An 18,048-nucleotide genomic window follows, 5' to 3' on the forward strand; every position below is an offset into this window, starting at 1 on the left:
ATCACAGACCAGCAAACCAGACTGAAGAGTAGGACAAGCAGCTCCTTAAGCCTCTATCTACAATAGGAAGGAAGAAACTTATGTTGGGGAGAGGGGACTTGAATCTGTGGGATGTGAGCTGGAGTTTCATACTGCCAGTAGTACATCATCTTTGGAGTTTCTACAATTTATACATGATGATTTTCTAACACAAAAAATGTTGCAATTATTATTAGACTTCATTTGATAGATGAAGATGGATTGATCACAAAACTTGACTTAGATTGTAGGCTTTTGGGGCAGGGACTCTTTGTTCTGTGTTTGTATAGTGCCTAGCACAATGGATCCTGATCCATGACTGGGACTCCTAGATACAGAGAATTAATAATAGCAGCAATGAACAAATGAAAAATGAATGAATGCCAATGAGCAAATTACTATGACCTAATTACATGCATTATGTGCAAATAGAATATAAATCCCAACCAGTAATATCTGTACCTGGAAGTTTAAATAGTCCAATTTCCCAAAGCTAAAAATGATTGTGAGCAAAAATATAAACAGCCATGTGTGAACCCAGATTGGGAGTTAAGAACATTTTACTAAATGCCCTGAAATCTGCAATCACTCAGACAAAAAACAAAACGGCAGCAAGCTACTTTGATTAGAAAACCAGTCTGGTTAGGACAGGAAAACAGCAATAAAAATAAGAAATCACTATTCTACAACAACTGCAGACAACTGGTATGAGAAGATAAAGGAATTAATGAAATATCAATACCCAGTTGACTTCATGACAATAAAGTAATTTGTTTACTACATCAGGATAAAAAGGAATCTTAATAGTAGTAGAGGCCCAGTATGGTGGAGGTGATAACATTGCCAATCATGATGCAGAAAAGGCATCAATAAATGTAAAAAAAAAAAAAAAAAAAAAAAAAAAAAAGTGTTCAATAAATATTTCTCTTTGTATTAGTTATACCGCACAGCTTGGTTCCAATGTCAGATAATCAGGAATAAACAACATCTTCCCCAGTGACCCTTCGGAAAGGAGGTAAAGTGAGCAGATCACTGCAGACTACGTGGCTCTGGGAAGAAGGATAAAGGAGTTTGAGGCGCAAGTGGTGTTCTTGTCCATCCTCCCCGTGGAAAGGAAAGGCCTGGGTAGAGACCGTCGAATCGTGGAAGTCAATGAATGGCTATGCAGGTGGTGTCGGAGAGAAGGCTTTGGATTCTTTGACCATGTGACGGTGTTCCAAGAAGGAGGAGTGCTAAGCAGAGATGGGCTCCACCTAACGAAGAGAGGGAAGAGCATCTCTGCAAGCAGGCTGGCTAACCTAATGAGGAGAGCTTTAAACTAGGTTCACCCGGGGAAGGAAACCAAAGCCTTGAGGTAAGCGAGGAATTGGGATACTGGGAGGAAGCATGAGCAAGAGAACACGAGAGGGGAGGGCTCCCGCCTCATACTAAGAAATCAGGACAAACAGCAACTTATCTCAAGTCCTATACACAAAGGCAAGAAGCCTGGGAAACAAGCAGGGAGAACTGAAAGTCCTGGCACAGTCAAGGAATTATGATGTGATTGGAATAACAGACTTGGTGGGATAACTCACATGACTGGAGTACTGTCATGGATGGATATAAACTGTTCAGGAAGGACAGGCAGGGCAGAAAAGGTAGGGGAGTTGCATTGTATGTGAGAGAGCAGTATGACTGCTCAGAGCTCTGGTATGAAACTGCAGAAAAACCTGACAGTCTCTGGATTAAGTTTAGAAGTGTGAGCAACCAGGGTGAGGTCGTGGTGGGAGTCTGCTATAGACCACCGGATCAGGGGAATGAGGTGGACGAGCCTTTCTTCTGGCAACTAACGGAAGTTACTAGATCGCAGGCCCTGATTCTCATGGAAGACTTCAAATCACCCCGATATCTGCTGGGAGAGCAATACAGCAGTGCACAGACAATCCAGGAAGTTTTTGGAAAGTGTAGGGGACAATTTCCTAGTGCAAGTGCTGGAGGAACCAACTAGGGGCAGAGCTCTTCTTGACCTGCTGCTCACAAACCAGGAAGAATTAGTAGGGGAAGCAAAAGTGGATGGGAACCTGGGAGGCAGTGACCATGAGATGGTCGAGTTCAGGATCCTGACAAAAGGAAGAAAGGAGAGCAGCAGAATACGGACCCTGGACTTCAGAAAAGCAGACTGACTCCCTCAGGGAACTGATGGGCAGGATCCCCTGGGAGAATAACACGAAGGGGAAAGGAGTCCAGGAGAGCTGGCTGTATTTTAAAGAATCCTTATTGAGGTTACAGGGACAAACCATCCTGATGTGTAGAAAGAACAGTAAATATGGCAACCAGCTTGGCTTAACAGTGAAATCCTTGCTGATCTTAAACACAAAAAAGACACTTACAAGAAGTGGAAGATTGGACAAAGGACCAGGGAAGAGTATAAAAATATTGCTCAGGCATGCAGGAGTGAAATCAGGAAGGCCAAATCACACCTGGAGGTGCAGCTAGAAAGAGAAGTTAAGAGTAACAAGAAGGGTTTCTTCAGGTATATTAGCAACAAGAAGAACGTCAAGGGAAGCGTGGTCCCCTTACTGAATGAGGGAGGCAACCTAGTGACAGAGGATGTGGAAAAAGCTAGTGTACTCAATGCTTTTTTTGCCTCTGTCTTCACAAACAAGATCAGCTCCCAGACTACTGCACTGGGCAGCACAGCATGGGGAGGAGGTGACGAGCCCCCTGTGGAGAAAGAAGTGGTTTGGGACTATTTAGAAAAGCTGGACGAGCACAAGTCCATGGGGCCAGATGCACTGCATCCGAGGATGCTAAAGGAGTTGGCAGATGTGATTGCAGAGCCATTGGCCATTATCTTTGAAAACTCATGGCGATCGGGGGAGGTCCTGGACGACTGGAAAAAGGCTAATGTAGTGCCCATCTTTAAAAAAGGGAAAGAGGAAGATCCAGGGAACTACAGGCCAGTCAGCCTCACCTCAGTCCCTGGAAAAATCATGGAGCAGGTCCTCAAGGAATCAATTCTGAAGCACTTAGAGGAGAGGAAAGTGATCAGGAACAGTCAGCATGAATTCACCAAGGGCAATTCATGCTTGATTAATCTAATTGCCTTCTATGACAAGATAACTGGCTCTGTGGCTCAATGGGTAGCGATCAATGGATCCATGTCTAGTTGGCAGCCAGCATCAAGTGGAGTGCCCCAAGGGTTGGTCCTGGGGCCGGTTTTGTTCAATATCTTCACTAATGATCTGGAGGATGGCGTGGATTGTACCCTCAGCAAGTTTGCAGATGACACTGAACTGGGAGGAGAGGTAGATATGCTGGAGGGTAGGGATAGGATACAGAAGAACCTAGACAAATTAGCAGGATTGGGCCAATAGAAATCTGATGCGGTTCAACAAGGACAAGTGCAGAGGACTAAAACAGAAGAATCCCATGCACCGCTACAGACTAGGGACCGAATGGCTAGGCAGCAGTACTGCAGATAAGGACCTAGGGGTTACAATGGATGAGAAGCTGGATATGAGTCTACAGTATGCCCCTGTTGCCAAGAAGGCCAATGGCATTTTGGGATGTACAAATAGGGGCATTGCCGGCAGATCGAGGGATGTGATCGTTCCCCTCTATTTGACATTGGTGAGGCCTCATCTGGAGTACTGTGTCCAGTTTTGGGCCCCACACTACAAGAATGTGGAAAAATTGGAAAGTGTCCAGCGGAGGGCAACAAAAATGATTAGGGGGACACGTGACTTATGAGTAGAGGCTGAGGGACCTGGGATAGTTTAGTCTGCGAAAGAGAAGAACATGGGGGGGATTTGATAGCTGCTTTCAACTACCTGAAAGGGGGTTCCAAAGAGGATGGATCTAGACTGTTCTCAGAGGTAGCAGATGACAGAATGAGGAGTAATGATCAAGTTGCAGTGGGGCAGGTTTAGGTGGGTGCTGGAATCTCCTTTCTTTGAAGTTTTTAAGGTCAGGCTTGACAAAGCCCAGGCTGGGATGATTTAGTTTGGGATTGGTCCTGCTTTGAGCAGGGGGTTGGACTAGATTACCTCCTGAGGTCCCTTCCAACCCTGATATTCTATGATTCCATGAAACCGCATCCATTAAAGATAAAATCAGCAGGTCTGGCTAACTTCATTAAGCCACAGATTTTAAGGGCAGACAACCATTGTGATATCTAGTCTGACCTGCAGAACCCAGACTGGGAAATTTCATCCAGAGATTCCTGCATGAAGCCCATAACTTCTGTCTGAGCTACAGCAGATCTTTTAGAAAGACATCCAATCTTCCACCCAAGAGTTTTAAAAAGTTGGTTGAGCCGCTTTTCTGAGCACTGATGTTAATGTTTAATACGTCTTGGACAATTAGGAAGTTGGAGAGGACTGGAAGAAAGTTAATGTTGTGCCAGTATTTAAAATGGGGTAAACAGGATAACCCAAGTAGGCTGGTTAGCCTGGCACTGATCCTGGGAAAAAATCATGGAATGCTCCAGGACTATCAAGAAAGAGTTACAGGATAGAAATAAGTGATACTAATTAATATGGTTTCATAGAAAATGGGACTTGGAGGAACTTGATATTGGTCTTTGACAACATTACAAGGCTGTTTGGTCAAATTAACCGTATAGATGTAATATACTTGGACGTGTTTGGCTTAGTAATGCACAACATTCTGATTAGAAAATTAGCACAAAACAAGATCAGTATGTTGCATATTATATGGGTTAAAACTGGCTGACAGATCTCACCCAATTGTACCCTGAGGAGACTGGTTTTTGATCAATGATCTAGAAGAAGAAAACTCATTGCTGATAAAGTTTGCTGCTGACACAAAGACTGGTGGGTTGGTATATGGGGACCAGGACAGGTTACTGATACAGAGTTATTTGGATCACTTGGTAAAATGAGTGTAATGTAAAAACTCATGCATTTTAATACAGCCAAGTGTAAAGCTCTCCATCTAGGAGCAAAGAATGTAGGTAACACTTAAATACTTACTTAGGATGGAGGGCTGTATCCCAGAAAGCAATGACTCTGGAAGGCACCTAAATGTCATGGTGGATTACAAACCGAACATGAGCTCCTAGTGTGACACTTTTCAGAGTAGCAGCCTTGTTAGTCTGTATTCGCAAAAAGAAAAGGAGTACTTGTGGCACCTTAGAGACTAACAAATTTATTAGAGCATAAGCTTTTGTGAGCTACTGCTCACTTCATCTGATGCATACCATCTGATGAAGTGAGCTGTAGCTCACGAAAGCTTATGCTCTAATAAATTTGTTAGTCTCTAAGGTGCCACAAGTACTCCTTTTCTTTTTAGTGTGACACTGTGGCTAAGAGTGTAAATGCCATTCTTGGAAGAAGAAACAAGGGAATATGGAGTAGGGAGCTGATATTACTTTTGCATATAGCACTGATGAGACCATACTGATACAGTGCCCATTCTGGGTCCACACTTCAGCAAGGATATCTAGCAGACAAAAGGTAGAACACAAGCCAATGGCTGGAAGATGAAGCTAGACAAATTCAGACTGGAAATAATGTGTAAATTTTTAATGGTGAGAGTAATTAACCATTGGAACAATTTACCAAGGACTATGGTGGCTTCTCCATCACTGACCAAGATTGGATGTTTTCTAAAGGAGCCCCTCTAGGAATTATTGTGGGGCAGATCTCTGGCCTGTGTTATGCAGGAGATCAGACTAGATCAGGGGTGAGCAAACTACTGCTGGGGGGCCACATCCGGCCCTCCAGACATTTTAATTCGGTCCTCAAGCTCCTGCCGGGGGAACAGGGTCCGGGGTTTGCCCCACTCCAGCGCTCCAGCTGGGGAGCGGGGTTGGGAGTTGGCCCCACTCCACTCATGCCATGGCTCCTCACGGCTCCCAGAAGCAGCGGCATGTCCCGACAGCTCTGTGCGTTGCCCCATCTGCAGGAGCTGCCCTTGCAGCGCACTTGGGGCAGGTGCAGAGTGCAGAGCCCCCTGGCTGCCCCTACATGTAGGAGCCGGAGGAGGGACATGCCATTGTTTCCGGGAGCTGCTTGAGGTAAGCACTCCTGCCCCAGCCCGGATACCTCTCCCACCCTCCAAACCCCTCGTTCCCAGCCTGGAGCCCCCTCCTGCACCCCCAATCCCACCCCAGAACCTGTACCCCCCAACCCCCTCCTGCACCCTCAACTCTTCATTTCTGGCTCAACCCCAGAGCCTGCACCCCCAGCTGGAGCCCTCACCCCCTCCCACACCCAATTTCATGAGCATTCATGGCCCGCCATACAATTTCCATACCCAGATGTGGCCCTCAGGCCAAAAAGTTTGCCCATCCCTGATCTATAAGTACCTACAGGGGAAAGATTTCTGATAGTACAGTGCACAATGGAATTGGAATTGCTCTGCAACAGTTTACGGATACTGTATGTTGATGTGGTTATTGGGGTGTTTGCTGTATGAATATACTGGCTTAATTGATTTAGGGGGAGCTGTAGGGAAAAACAAAACAGGAAGAAAAGAAATATCCAGACATGGCTCAAGCAAACATTTGAGACAGACAATACCAGGATCAGAAAAGGAATCAGAAAATCAAGAGGGCTAGAGAGGCTTTAAAAGGGACTCTCAAGAATGGAGTAGTTTCTGGGAAATTTATCTGAAGTGCCACAGTCACTGTCCCAGGATGGAAGGGCTTTTTGTGAGAAAGCCATGCTTGCAGACTGTGCATTGTTTTACAATCCTTTTTCTCTATATGCTTTGTTCCTACAGCTAAAAACAAACAATAGGTTTGATTGAGATAGCTGTCTGGTTACTGTATTCAGCACTGGTCAAAGGCTCCTGCAGGGAAGAACCGCAGGTGCCAATCTCAGTAGGACCTGCTGGGCATGCCTGGTTGATACACAGGATCCTGTAGCCCAAGACCAGGTCTAAGAGCGGAGAATTGCATGATTCCACCCCAGAATAGGTAAAGACACTAAGCCTGACACCTCAGGGTTGAATTCAGAGAGGCCAGGAAGGGGCAGAGGTGCAGCCAGCCCTGAACTGTGATAGAGGCTCTCTTTAATCTAGCAGACACAGGCAGAAAGATCCAGCAGATGGATACTGCAGTCACAGTTCAAAGGGGAAATAAGGTGCATGTTTTTAAGGGAAAGTGATTAACCCTCAGCAGAACTTACATGGAGCTGTGGTGGATTCTCCACCGTTTGGAGATCAAGACTGGGGGTATCTTTCCAAAAGATCTATTTTAGCTCCATCAGCAGTGCAGGAATCGGGGATGAATGCCATGGGCTAGGCACGAGTCAGACTAGGTATCATAGATTCCTGCTGGCCTTAGAATGTATGAGAGTCCAGACAACTGACAGTTGCTGCATTTAATGCCCACAATTAGCTTGGCTCCTGTTACCTGCCGAGACACTTGCTGTGCATAGTATCTCATCCAGCTCTACCACAAGCTGAAAACTTCCTCAGATGGGGTGGCACTGCTGGGTGCACAGCAGCACACCATCCTGCCTGCCATAATCACTGCAGCTCAGTCTCTGGCCCTCCTGCTATGCCACATTCACAGGAGCAGCAACTGCTGACCAGCAGGGAGGAGAAAAGGCAGAAGAGACCCTCTTCCAGTAGCCCTTCCCTTGGAGCCAAGAGGGGATCAAAGGGAGTGACCTGCAGGTGCCCCCAGGTTCTTCTGGGCGGGGAGGGAGGGGAGGTGGTTGGGCTGCTACGTTATCCACAGAAAAAGAGGGGTGGTGCAGGAAATGAACTGACCCTGAACTGCTGGCTCCCCCTCCTGCTCCCTGGTGATGCAGCCCAGCCTTCTCTCTCCACCCTCTCAATGTGGGAGGCACCAGCAGGCTCCTGGGCTGCCAGGCTCCCTGTCTCTGATCTCTGGGGGAGTGGGAAGCAGGGACCCAGCACCCCTGCAGGCAACAGCTATGGAGCCCAACAGAGAGGTCAGGCCAGGGCTGAATTAATTGCCTTGACCAGAGTGGGGATTGGCTTAGTTTTATGGAGGGGGTTGGGGGTAAATATTGTATTGGTGCCAGCATGAGACTGCTGCCTTTGCTGTATGGGAAAGGGGATGGAGTGGGAATGGGGGGCTGAATTAACTGCAGTGGGGCTGGGGGGTTAGAGATGGGAACAGCTGAACTAATGGCATTGGAGCAGGGACCTCCCTCCCTGTCTCCCCAGATCTCCCTGCTGATTGTGCCCCATGCGCAGGTCAGGTGAGGACTCTTTGCACAAGCCCCCCAGCAACCTGATAAGTGACCTCCCAGCCTATAACAGATCCCAGTACTGGGTTTATATTATTCCCATGTTAGGGGAACACCATGAACAAGGTTTTGCCACTCATGGCCACTGCAGGCTGCGGTCTGCTTCACAGACTGAGAAGTGCTGCACATGTCAGCCACTACCATTGGCTTGTGGCACACATTTGGGGTGGCTGGATCTCCCCCCCCCTTTGTCCCTCTGGGGCTGTGTGCAGAGGCCCTAGCACAGGCACTGGTTCGCACACACTGAGAGGTCTGCAGACCTGACAGGGTCCAATTCCCACCCACCTACAAGCACAGCTCCAGTGAAACACCCACATCCTGCAGGCCAAGGGCAGGCCTCCCAGGGAATGCAGACCAGGGCTTATTGGCATTAAAGAGAGCACAGGCATCCAGTCTAGGAGCATGCCTGACCCTTCCTTTGCCCATGTGCCATCCCGTCCAGCTCTTGGTTAGTAAATGAGCAGGAAGTGGCCATGCAGCACCCCCAGCACTCACAAGAGAGCAGGGCCCAGCCCCTCACAGGTATTTTGATGCCTATTGAAATGGATGAGAGCTAGGCACCTAGATACCTTTGAGGCTCCAGGCCCAGCTGCCTGAGACTCAGCTCCTCAGACCCATGTGAACCTGGCAAGGCAATGAGGCTGGCAGTGGAGGGGCTGGTTGGAGGTGGGTTTGTTATTTCAGGTCCATCTTCTCCTTACAACCCACCTGCCCCGAACAGAGTGCACAGCTCCCCTGCACTAGTGCCAAGGACAGGACTGTGACGAAGTGGGGATTCTCCCTTCTTATGTTGTATGTGAGCCTATACGAGTCTTGCTTTTTTGCCAGCTGGCTGCAGAGTTAGGTTTCCCTGGCTTCCCCAGGAGCCCTGCCTGGATGGACTTGCTGCAGGAAGCGCATGGTCAGAAAGGGGATACTGAATGCTCCGAGGTCAGACCCAGGAAGGTCAAAGCTGTGTAAGCTTCTTGCCCTAGGGACAGTATGCTCAGAGAGAAGAGGCATGCTCCCCCAGAGTCCTGACTGGCTTTGTATGGAGTAGTTCCAGAGCATCACCCCAGTGACTCTGTGAAAACTGGTGGAATACACTACATCCTACAGACAGAGTATCCTGCAGTAAGTGACTGGGGAGCAGTAAAACAAAAGGGGATTAGCGAGAGACACGTGTGCTGGAGGCGATGAGAAGTGTGGTTCTAGGAGGAGCCTACGGCTTAACCCTGAGAGGTAGGCCCCCTGAAAAGGGCTGTCACACTGAAGGGGTTCCTCCCAGGGATCGCAGGGAGCTGAGAGAGCTCAGGCCTGTGAGTCTGACCACTTGGGAACAGTGTGGAGATGGCCTATCAACTTCTACTTAAGAAGAACATTGTGGAGCTGTACAGAGAAAGACAGCTGTGCATTGGAAAGCTCACTAAGGCACAGCTGATTGCTTAGTTGGAAGAGAAGGATCGCTCTAAGGAACGGATTCCTTACCCAGCTTGGGGCATGAGAGGGGCTGGGAGCAGCTAGACAGCCCCAGGCCCGCACCAGTTCCTGATCCATCTGGGGCCACAAAACAGGCTGGGAGCAGCCAGGTGCCCCGGAGACCCGTGTCCCTGACCAGCAGGGCGTCTCCATCAAGTCAGTGGATCTGAGACAGATGGAATTGGAGCCAAGTTTGAAGGAGTCAGAGGACCACGAGAGATAGGAAAAGCATGAAGCAGAACAGCAGGAGAAAGAAAGGCAGCAGGAACTGGTGATGGCGGAGCTGGGAGGCAGAGGGACCCGTCCAAAGGTGACCGGGGATGGACTCCGGGGTGCCAATTCTGCAGGGAACCTCAACCCTAAATTGCTGCCCCAGGTTAAAGAGAAGGGAGATATAGATGCCTGTCTTGCAGCCTTTGGGAAGGCTGGCAATTGGAACGAGGCTGGTCCTGCAGAAAGGCTTCAGTGTCTAGCCCCCTTCCTGGGTCCCAAGGCCATAGAGCTCTTTAGCCAGATGGGCAGGATGGGAGACTAGCTCTCACTCCTGGGCCCAGCATATATGTACTCTCCTGGGCTCAAGACCCTTGGACCCCCAGTGGGAGAGGAAGGTGGTGGTCAATGGGGAGACATTTCTGGGGTGGAGAGATCCTGGGACAGAGAAAACTGTTGTCAGGCCCCAGGTGGTGCAGCCTCACCAGATGCTGAGGGGCTGTGAGACCTGGGTGAAGGGCCCAGGGATGAAGCCCCTCGCCCTGCCTATGGCCCAGATCCCTGTGCAGATACAGGAGGGGATCAGACTGGCTGGTAGTTGGAGTTCTCCAAGATATTGACGGTGACATCCTGTTGGGGAATGACTGTCTATTTGAGTCAGGATCCAGGCCCTGCTCCTGTAACAGCCAAGGATTTGAATTTGAATCCAGGGAACCAATCGGCTGAGACTGAAGTGGTCAGTGAAAATGCAAGTGACCTGGCTAGCTGGAGGGAGGTGCTTCTAGGCTCAGGTTACCTGCCTATCTGTAACCAGAGCCCTGGAGCTGAACAAGACGCAGAGATGCTCCCCGCACCCCTGCACACAGGGGAGATGGCTCACGCTGGCTCTGATTCTGTGAGCAAAGCAGCAGGCTCGCTGCTGCCTGCACTGGGACAGCAGGGGCAAAGCTGAGCCTAGGGGGATTGGAGACCCCAGCTTAATGTGGGCAACCACAGCCTGGGGGACAACTACCAACCAGGGCTGTCTTGTCCAGAGGTGCAAATGGCCTGGGACAAGGATAAAGCAGCCTTGTCATAGAGGAGCCTTTTCAGAAGGTGGCCCTGGACTTGGTGAGGGACAAATGGGAGGGGAAGGTCTCCCCCAATGGAAAATCAGTGGAGGAGTATGTACTGACTTTCTGGGAAAAGCTCGCTGAGCTCATGGGTCCTGCCAGGGAGAATGTAGCCAGGGCCCAAGGGATGCAGAAAGTCCGGTACGACCACTCAACCCATGGCACCAGGGACCAGGTAAGGGTTTTCATCCTGGTAAGGAAGAATAAGCTGCAAGCTGGCTGGGATGGGCCCTTCAAGGTCATCAAGCAGCTGAATGAGGAGAATGATATGGTGGAATTGCTGAACCAGGCTCACAGCCACTGAGGGGACCAGGTCAACATGATGAAGCCACACTGTGATAGGAAGAGGCTGGTACTGCCCATGTGTGGCCAGTGGGAGAAGGGGGAAGATCCCCTAGTGGGTCTTTTCCCTGAGACCAGAGCCGGCCCCTTGCTGGGATCAGTTTCACTCTCTGACCAGCTAACCCCTGCCTAGCAGGCAGAGATCAGAGAGATGCTGCGTTTGTACCAACAGCTGTTTTCCAACCGGCCTGGGCTCACTAACTGAGCTGTCCACTGTGTGGAGATTGAAGCTGGCCCTCCTATCAGGTGTTCCCCATTCAGAGTAATGGGGAACACAGCACAGGCCCTGGAGAAAGGTCAGACATGCTGGCTTTAGGGGTGATCCAGCCATCCACCAGTCCTGGGGGCCTCTCCTGTGGTGCTGGTCCCCAGGAAAGATGGATCGATCCGATTCCATGTGGCCTATTGGAAGCTCAAAACCATCACCATGTCTGGGGCCTGCCCATACTTAGGCCTGATGAAATCTTAGACAAGCTGGGGGGGGGAGGGGGGGAGAGAGGCTCAGTACCCCATGACCAAGGATTTCAAAGGTTACTGGCAGGTGCCTTTGGATCCAGATGCCAGGTTGAAACCTGCTTTTGTCACCCCTTTGGGGCTGTACAAGTCCCTAGTCCTACCTTTCAGCCTCAAGGAGGTGCCAGTCACCTGCCAGCACCAGGTGGATCAGTTACTGAGGGGAATGGAGAATTTTACCCTAGCATATATTGATATTTGTGCCACTAGTCAGACCTTGGAGGACCACATGTCCCAGATGAAGAGGGGGCTGAGTCGCCTCCAGAATGCAGAGCTGACTGTAAAATGCTGGGATGTGCAAGGTGGGGATGGCAGAGGTGTCATACCTAGGCCACAAGGTGGGAAGCAGCTGTCTAAAGTCAGAGCCAGCCAAAGTGGGGGCAATCAGAGACTGGCCAGCTCCCCAGACTAAGAAACAGGCCCAGGCCTTTATTGGGATGGTGGTGCACTACCAGAGGTTTGTGCCCCACTTTAGCTCTGTGTCAGCTTCCATCACTGAGCTATGCAAGAAGGGTAAGCCAGACTACCTCGTCTGGACCGGGCAGTGCCAGAGGGCTCTCTGCATGCTGAAGGATGATCTGGTCAAGGGCCCGGTGCTGGGAAATCCAGACTTTGACAAGACCTTTATGGGGTTCACCGATGCCCCACACACAGGGCTGGGTGCGATGCCGAGGCAGGCCAATGCAAAGGGGAAGAAACACCACATCATGTACCTATGCATAGCCCTGCTCCCAGGGCAGCAGCTTCTTGCATAGGTACATGATGTGGTGTTTCTTCCCCTTTGCATTGGCCTGCCTCGGCATCGCACCCAGCCCTGTGTGTGGGGCATCGGTGAACCCCATAAAGGTCTTGTCAAAGTCTGGATTTCCCAGCACCGGGCCCTTGACCAGATCATCCTTCAGCATGCAGAGAGCCCTCTGGCACTGCATTGGTGCAATACACAGGGAAACTGAGGCACACACTGCACCCATACAGAACAGCAAGATTCACATAGGTTCACATACAATGTAACAAAGGAAAATCCCCACTTCGTCACATCTCTCTCCCCTTTGAGACTGAACTGAATGGGGTCACTTTAGCCAGTCACTTTCAGGCCTCCCTCTCCGGGACAAAGAATCAGCTATAACATTTGCACTCCCCTTAGCATGGACCACCTCCATCTCATAATCCTGGAGGGACAGACTCCATCTCTGGAGCTTGGCATTGGCCCCTCTCATCTGGTGCAGCCATGGCAGGGTGAGTAGTCCATGTACACAGTTAAGCGCTGCCCAAATAGATCCGACTGCAGCCTTTTTTGCTCCAGCTGCCTGCACCGATGCAATAGCAGCCCTTTCATAACCCGAAATCCAGAAGGGGGATGCAACAAGGTTACACTTGGCCCCAGAAGCGAGACAAAGGCCGGAGGAGCAGCAACAGGCAGGGCGGGGCCAGATAGCTGGAAGCAAGTCACTCTCGGCTGGCTTGGTGCACAGGGGAAGGACCAGAGCCCTGGCTCTGGTTTCCTTTCTCCAAGATAGACTTGGCTAGAGGTCACTGGTTTCTGTGCTGGTGGGTTCTGTCCTGTGCTGTGTGCCTGACTAGTGAACCTTCTGTTTTGCTGGCTGGCTGGGAGTCATGTCTGACTGCAGAGTTGGGCTGCAGGGCCCTCCGGCTTCCCCAGGAGCCCCATCCGGGTGCACTCGCTGCAGGAACCGCATGGTGAGAAAGGGGATGCTGAATGCTCTGAGGTCAGACCCAGGAAGGATGAAGCTTCTTGCCCTGGAGACAGTATGCTCAGACAGAGGAGGCACGCTCCCATCAGAGTCCTGACTGACTTTGTATGGCGTGCCAAGGGCTGACTCCATGACAAGAGCTCACAGTACCAGGCTAGCCAATGTTTCACAGGCCATGCTGAGGACTGGCACAGCTCCTCCATAGACCAGGCACTTGCCCTGTTAGACACTATGGAGACCTCAGACACAGCAGAGCTGGGGGCTGTAGAGCCCCAAAGATATTCATCATAGAAGTGCAGGACTGGAGGGAAGGTCATCTAATCCAGTCCCTTGCACTCAGGGTAAGACTAAGTATTATGTAGACCATCCCTGACAGGTGTTTTTCCATCCTGCTCTTAAAAATCCCCAATGATGGAGATTCCACAACCTCCCAAGGCAATTTATTCCAGTGCTTAACCACCCTGACAGTTAGGAAGTTGACTGGAGGGAGGCTTCTCTGCTCCTTGAACCATGATTTAAGGACTTCAATAGCTCAGACATGGGTGAGGTTTTTCATAGGAGCGGGTGGGTGACGTTCTGTGGCCTGCGCTGTGCAGGAGGTCGGACTAGATGATCAGAATGGTCCCTTCTGACCTTCGTATCTATGCAGCTTTTCCTAATGTCCAACCTAAACTGCCCTTGCTGCAATTTAAGCCCATGGCTTCTTGGCCTATCCTCGGAGGTTAAGAAGAACCATTTTTCCTCCCTCCTCCTTGTAACAACCTTTTATGTATTTGAAAACGGTCATCATGTCCCCGCTCCGTCTTCTCTTCTCCAGACGGAGCAAACCCAATTTTTTTCGGTCATCCCCTAGGCCTTTAATCATTGTTGTTGCCCTTCTCTGGACTCTCTCCAGCTTGTGCACATCTTGCCTGAAATACGGCGCCCAGAACCGGACGCAGCACTGCAGCTGAGAGCAGAGCCGCCACGTTGCTGCCCGGGTCTCGCTCAGAACCCTCCCGCTAACGTAGCGCTGAAGGATGTCGGGGGTTCTGCAGGCGTGTGGCACTTCCACGGGACAGAGCGGCCCGAAGACCGCAAGTCCCCGGGAAGCCGGGCCACAGGCGCCGTGGGCTGCACTGGCCCGATGCATGCTGGGAGCTGTAGTCTGCTCTGGCTCCAATTCGCCGTCTGCGGGAGCGGGGCTCCAGCTGCCCCGTTAGCCGGCGTTGCGCGGAGCGTCTGGGGCCGAGGCTCGGCAGCGCGCGGGCAGGCCACGCAGCCCGCTCGCCGCTGCCCCCCCCCCCCCCCCGAGAGGCTCCGGGTACCCTGGGCTCCCCGCCGCTAGGCCCGGGGGGCACAGCCCGGCTCGCGGGCGGCCGCGCTCCAGGCGGGGGTAGAGGCGCGGCGGGACCTTGGGGAGTTTCAGCGCGCGGCAGGGCAGGGCAGGGCCACGCGCTGGAGCCGGGCCGAGGATCCCTCCCCCCGCCGGCCCGGCCCGCAGCGCCCCCGTTCCCCTGCAGAGAGCGCGTCCCGCCCTCCCGCAACGTGTCCCAAAACTTCGGGGCCCGCCGGCCGCTCCCGCGCTCTGCCCTCGCCCCGCCGCGCAGGGGCAGCCCGGAGCCTTTGGGCGGCTGCGCTCCCGGCCCCGCAGCACTTACCCCGGGCCGCAGCTTCCTTTTCCCGGCCGAGCGCGAACTTCTGCCGGCTGATGCAAGACGCCGCCGAGCGCCGGGGCATTCTGCGGATTCCTGGGCCCCAGCCAACGTCCCACAATCCCACATCTTGCACATTTGGCTTCAATTAGGGGCTGGGGGAGCCAGACACCAATCAGAGCTGGCTTCTCTGCCGCGGCTCGCTCGGCCCAAGGGAATGTGTGCAGAGCTGTAATTTACAGCAAAACCCATTCATAGGAAGGAAACAATCCCCAAGCAGCGAGTGGCTTTACAGACTCAGGCAGATTGTTTCAGGGCGTTTTACTGCTTCTTCATTTAGGTAGGAGAGTTTTATGTGAACGAGAGAAAGGATTAAAGGCAGCTCCTTGCTAACATCCCCCAGGTGCTGGTGCTGCATCTGGCTGCAGGAACCTCCCCCCTTAACACAAAGTCCAGAAGTAGCAGTTGGGATAATTTGGTCTGCAGGGATCCTGCCCCCAGTCCAAGGGAGTCACTCAGCAATGCACAGAGGCAGGGCTAGAGGGGCTCCAGGGTGGCCTCACAGCTCGGAGGGGATGAAAGAATGAACCAGAGCCCCCCTATTGGGCTTAACTCGTCCCATGCTGTCTGGAGCCATTCCCTGTGCACCCCTGGTGGAGGAGAACAGGACACTCCACATCCCCAGGAGAGAGTGCTAGCAGAGGGGGTGCCTACAAATCTCCCTAGCACAGAGAGCTGGGCCTTGGTAGGGGGTGCAGGACCATGTTTCCCAGGAGGAAGGAAGCTCCCCTGTTTTATAATCCCTTCCTCAGAGGGTGATGCTTGGGGACTGGGTGGGCTCTTCTATCTTCCCCCTCAGTGCTTGGTGGGTGGGAGGCTTCTTGGGATACCCAGGCCTCTGATGCACCTTGCTACTGCTTGCCCTTCACATGTGGAAGTCCTGTCTGCTTCTGCCAGCATCAGCTTGCTGGCACCAGCAGCCAGTGGCAGCACCAGCTCGCCCTCTCAGCCCATATGAGCTCCACTGCAGGCTAGCAAGAGGCACACCCCACCCCTGAGCATCCCCCAGGAATTCCCAGGCCCTGCTCCACTGGAAGTTCACAGACTGGCTGCTCCCAAAGGAAAAGTGTACCTCAGCTTACCTGCTCTACCTCGGATCACCACTGTGCTCAACCCACAGCACTTAGGCTGGGTTCCAGAGAAAGCAAGCATACAGCTACTAGCAAAGACCAGAGATTCAAATGACAACAGGCAGAGCTATTGGAAACAAAGGTTTACATACCAAAGCATAGCACACATTCTAGAGCATAGACTCAAGTAAACAAGATGCCCTCTTGTCTAACAAGGTGCTGCTCCGCCTTAGTCCTACCAGTGATTTGCACCCAGGCTAGCTGAGAGTCAGAACTTCCTTTCAGAAGACCAAACTGGCTGGCAGTGTCTCCCCAGATGAAGACAGTGCATGTCTCTCTCTCTGCACCCCTAGATATATTGGGTCAGTCCTTTGTTGTTCACCTGTAATGAAGGTCTCCCAGTCCCCCCATCCCAGAGGTCACCTCTTCCTGTACATTTCTTCTCCTGGCATCCTCAAAATCCCCGCATTAGCATTTGACTCTATGCTAATCAATTCCTATAGTAAGACTCAATAGGCAATGGAAAGCAGGGAGATACGTGACTCCCACCTGCTGTCTGATGGAACTTATCTCAAGGTCTGTACCTCTGGGTGGCCTGCCTTAACTATCAGGCTTTAAGACCATAATGTTCTATATATGTACACACATCTCTGTACATATTATCTGCACATACATTTTGCAATGATGAGGGTGACCAGTGTGACACAGGCTTTCAGCAGAAACCTCCTTACCTGACACGCTTCAGTGAACTAATATGTAAATGCCAGACCCATGGGATCCCTGTAACCCTGATTCATCTCTGTCTCCTCTGCCAATTGACATCAAGAGATCCCTGGATCACAGTAGTGGAAGTGGCCTGGTGGAACAGGAGCAGCAGGAGCCCTCCTCCAGTTAACAATGCTAAAGCAGATTTCAAAGCAAAAAGGCACTGCTTGGAGGTGCTGTTCATTTGCCATGTGCAATCCCAGTGTGGAGTGTCAGTGCATGAGATTCCAGCTATGGGCACAAGACAGAGGAGCTTCCTACCTGGGGTGCAGAGAGTGTCACATATGTTAGGGCCAGCAGGGACCAGTAGATCTAGTCTGATCTCCTGCACACCAGACCAGTGACTTACACCCAGTGATTCCTGCATCCAGCCCAGAACTTTGGGCTATGCTAGACAGTGAACATCTAGGCTTGATGCACAGACTCCAAGTGATGGGGAATCCTTCCCATCCCTAGGTGACTTGTTCCAGTGGTTACTTACTCCCACTGTTAAAAATATGCCCCTTAGTTACAATCTAAATTTCTTCAGCTTCCAGCCATTGGCTCCTTTTCTGCCTTTGCCTACTAGATTGAAGAGCTCTCTGCTACTTCCTCCCCATGTAGATACTTAGATAATTTTTTCACTTCAAGGTCTAAAGGACAGACAAGGTTTTCATCTCGAGGCCAAAAGACCAAAATCAAGACACTCAATCACCACTTTAGTTAGGCCAAGAGACTACTTACACTTGATCTTAGCCAAAAGGCTGAGAATATCTTAATAAAATTATTGAAATGTTGAATTCTATACTGTGGTTGAATCACTTCTTCCTGTTAAGAGTCAATGAATGAGCAACTGAAAAGCAATGCTAAGCCATCCCAGTGTGATTCCTGCTTTGCAACGCATTGCCAGGAGTGCCCAAGAGAGCCACTCCTCTGCCTCTTGA

At 51.2% G+C, this 18,048-nt stretch overlaps 1 protein-coding gene across 1 annotated transcript in view; it reads right to left on the reverse strand.

Annotated features, from left to right (window-relative positions):
• DDR2 (discoidin domain receptor tyrosine kinase 2) overlaps positions 1-15,358 on the reverse strand; it is a 149,849-nt gene extending 134,491 nt beyond the window's left edge. The window contains exon 1 of the mRNA XM_038414608.2: positions 15,237-15,358. The gene's annotated coding sequence lies outside the window, so the exon portion shown is untranslated. The remainder of the gene's footprint in view (positions 1-15,236) is intronic.
• Positions 15,359-18,048: the final 2,690 nt, after the last annotated feature.

The sequence above is a fragment of the Dermochelys coriacea genome, chromosome 8 (genome assembly GCF_009764565.3).
Source record: "Dermochelys coriacea isolate rDerCor1 chromosome 8, rDerCor1.pri.v4, whole genome shotgun sequence".
NCBI classification, from domain to species: Eukaryota; Metazoa; Chordata; order Testudines; family Dermochelyidae; genus Dermochelys; species Dermochelys coriacea.